This window comes from Camelus ferus, chromosome 9, assembly GCF_009834535.1.
Source record: "Camelus ferus isolate YT-003-E chromosome 9, BCGSAC_Cfer_1.0, whole genome shotgun sequence".
NCBI classification, from domain to species: Eukaryota; Metazoa; Chordata; class Mammalia; order Artiodactyla; family Camelidae; genus Camelus; species Camelus ferus.
The window spans coordinates 77856900-77860933 of NC_045704.1; the positions used below are offsets into that span (position 1 = coordinate 77856900).

At 41.0% G+C, this 4034-nt stretch overlaps 1 non-coding gene across 1 annotated transcript; it reads right to left on the minus strand.

The window, feature by feature from the left end:
* Positions 1-3656: 3656 nt before the first annotated feature.
* On the minus strand, positions 3657-3728 carry TRNAD-AUC. Its single transcript has one exon. It is a non-coding gene; the product is annotated as a tRNA-Asp (tRNA).
* Between the last annotated feature and the right edge of the window lie 306 nt (positions 3729-4034).

Genomic DNA, 4034 nt, shown 5'->3' on the forward strand with positions numbered 1-4034 from the left:
GGAAACAGCTATAATAAAAGTAGAACTTCATTCAAAGCACCAAGACCCAGAACCTCATGGCAATGCTTTAGCTGACCATTGTGCTACACAAGCAGCTGTAGCCAAGACAGTTGCTCCTGTAATTGTACAGAAAAGAGAGGCCTCGGAGGAATTCAGAGAGGCTATTCTTAATTGTCAGAGACAAACCCCTAATTTAGAAAAGTGGAAAGTGGAAAAATTTAGAAGTGGGGAAAGTTGCAAAGGATAACTTTTGGTGTTCTCAGAATGGCTGATTCATAACCCCAAATAATTTAAAATGGAACTTAGCACAAATGCCTCGTAATATTACTCATAATAGCAGAGATACACTGACAACAATACTAAACAAACATTGGTGTGGTTAACTCTAGAGGTATTGCCAAAGATGTTGTAAAACATGTCCTGCTGCCAACGATGTGATGATCCTGGTCAAATGTAAAGATAGGCTGTGGACAAGGATCGAAGTCTTGAGAGCCCTTCAGTCCTCCAGATGGACTTTCGACAAGTAAATCCGTTGCCTCTTACAATGGATTATAAACACTATGTTCTGGTTATTTTCTGTCTTCTCAGAGTAAATTAAAACTCTTCCTTCCTGGCTCTAAATGTTGTAAAAAAAAAAATAAATAAATAAAACTTTTTTTTGCTTCATTTTGTTTTCTGACCTCGGGGAATTTCCACTTATCTCTCTTACAATGACATTCATTTTACTGGTGCTGTTTTTAAGGAACTCTGTAATGTTTGCCTTTTACCCCCACATCTTACTGTTCTTATCATCCACAGTCCTTAAGAAAAGTAGGGAGAACTAATGGAATTCTAAATACTGAAATTAACAAGCACCCTTAAACTTCCATGGATTAAAATATTGCCAGTGCTTTAAGGTGTATAAGTTTATCACAGTTTATCTCCTTATGAATTAATAAAAGTCTAGTCCAGGTCTTTGAAAATTTCACCTGCAATGTAAGTTCTATCCTATTGCAATGAAATATGATCAAGGGAGTCATACGATACCTCTAGATTTGTCAACAGTTACCAGTTGCATTTCCAAACGACTCTCTTATCATTTACAACAAAATATTAATTGTTCTGGAAAAGATACCTGAGATAAACTGCCCTTGAACTTCGTTAAAAAGGACTTGTTAAGGTACTATTAACTGACTCACCAACGAAACTCCAAAGTGTTGGTCCTTAGGTTAATATTTCCCAGCTCAAAAGATAAACACTTCCTTCTGACTATCGGATGTCCATTCCACTGGAAATTTTAAACTGAGATTCTTAACGTATCTTCCAGAGAATGCTGACTTCAGAAGTGGACAGCTTCTGCTCAAGACTTTGGATTAAGATTAACATTCTGATTCAATTTATATCCATTTAAAAACTAACAGCATCTATTGTATTTAAAAGATGATAATTTAATTACTTTGTTTTCCTGAAAAGGAAAATAGTACTTTACCTTTTGGCTTGTAGACCTATTACAAGGACTGATGGTCATTTTGTTTCTGATAATTGCCTATTTTACAGTTGGCTGATATATCATGTCCGGAGTCTTAAATGTTACTGCACAGCCATTATCACATCAAATTGTTCAACCATTCATCCTGCAACAGAAAGAGAGGAAAATATTAACTTCAGTTTAACTACAGACTAAACTCAATGCACACTCTTCTGCTCTTAGCAAAATCTCAACTTTGGAGGACACCTGGATTTCCTGAATTAATGTCCTGTGGTCTGACTTTGTTCTTGACCCAAAGGGTGGGTGTTATGGGCTGAGAAAGAAAGAAAGCAGTCCTTGGTGTCTGGAACTGATCTTGACATTCAGAGGGAGACCTTAATGTCATCACAAGCTGTTCTGGTGCTCACAGCAGACTCTGTTCTCCTTTTGGACAACTAACCCCACAGAACAACAACCTCACAGTTACTCTGAGACCATGATAAAATGAAAGAAAATAAGACCATAATTTTACCTAATTACAGACAGAAACAAAATCACTGTTACTCACAAAATACCCAATCACAGCACATCCTCCCACCCCAGCTTTCTGACAGCATTAAATTTAGAGGAAGCTTCTGCTTCTTTGGACCTCTCCCAAATTACCCCACCAGAACCCAAATCCCCTAATAGGGTTTTTGTAACACTCTCTTCTTGAGACACTCTGTGGTTCCCTGAGTGTTCCCCTTGGCTACAAAGACGAATAAACCCAACCATGGCTGTGTTCCTGGTGGTCTTTGGCTGGATGGCAGTGACAGTCTCCACCATTTAAAATTCTTGGCTCATATATCAAAACAACTCTGTGTCTGATGAGATACGTTTTGCAGAGTGTTGCTTTCCTTTATAACAGTGGTACTTCTCAGGTGCCTGTGTCTCTTTCTCTCCCACTCTGGCCTCTCTCTTTTTCCAAAAAGCATTTCGAGAAACATAAAAAGACATTACCATCGCTTCTTGGCCTTTTGGCTAAGATCAAGTGTAAAAGACATACATAATTTTAAAAAGTGAGGTAGTTGGGGAAAAAGTACAAAAAAAAAAAAGGAGGAGAAATAGTGCTGAGTCAGAGACCAGATTTACACAAATGAACAATGTGAGACTTTGTAGTCTTTCCAGATGACAAAATCTGGCTATAACTTTCCTAAAAGATAAGACAAATGGTAAAGTACAATTTGTTATGCAATTCTGTGTCTATAAAGTAAAAAACGTGAACAAGTGGCTTGGGGACGGTGCCCCTGTTCCAGTAATGACCCCTTAGAGGAATGTTTCCTGCAGGATCTCGATATAGCAGATACTGTCATGTTCTTTACAAGGCAAAACCCAGTGACAGGTTTCAGGAGGCTATTTCTTACAATATCTCTATAGGGAAGATTTTAGGATCCACCAAGGTGAGGATCGCCTCCCCCTCCTGGCCAGGCTGTACCTGGCCTCTCATAATTTCAATGTAAGGGGCATCACAGGGCTCCTGTCCCAAGGGCTCGGCCTCTCTAACTCCTACCCAGCCTCTGCCCACCCTCCCCTCACTGGGAGGTGCAGTCCTTTCACCATCTGGACGATCCAGGGCCTGCTCCACCTACCCAGCTTTGAGGAGCGCCTGTTACCTGTCAGTGTTCAGGACACCCCCAGGGCAGCTCACTGAGACCAAGGACTGTTGATTCCTTAGCAGGTGCTGTGAGCGGGAGGTGACAGTCAGTCACATGTCTCTTATGTCTTCCTGGGCTCTGAGCCACAACTTCGTCCCTCTTCTCTGATGGAAACACAAACAAAGCAGGACTTGAAACACTTCAGTCTCTTTCTTTGCCTAAGACCTAAAATAAGCAATCCTGGAAAGGACACACAGGTCTTTGAGGACCTTTGTAAGAATAAATCATATCCATGGGCTGTTAACCCCTTCTGCTCCCTCAGCAGGAACACTGTCTCGTGGTGATGTCAGAGGGTCTCCTGTCTCATAAAAGGGGATTTCCCCCGGAGGCCCCCCTAACAGCAGGCAGATGTCAAAATAGCAAAGCTCTGTTCTGCTAAAAGCCACTCTGTGAAGGGTCTCCAAAGTGTGGTCTCGGCTAAGACGACGAGTTTTATTATGTCTATTTTACCTAAAGTCTCACCTTCTGTTGTTTTCTTGGGGTGGGTGGGTGGGTAATTAGGTTTATTTATTTAGTGGAGGTACTGGGGATTGAACCCAGGACCTTGTGCATGATAGGCATGCACTCTACCACTGAGCTACACCCTCCCCCAAGATTCACTTTCTTGGAAGTCCATTTTAATCCAAGGTTACAGCCTAAAGTATCTAAAGGGAAGAATGAACTGCTGAAATAATATACAGAATATTATTTCTCACAGCAGAGTGTTTGATAATTATCAAGTGGCAGAGAGTTCAGACTTGACGTCTTCGGACAAAATCCTGGAATGCGGGTGTTCTGTGTTTCTGAAAAGGAGACAGCATGTTCTGTGAAGCAGCTGTTCAACCCCAGCCCATGAGAGATTCACCCAGGGAGCTTTTAAAACTACGGATGCTACCACATTTGGGAATTTTTAT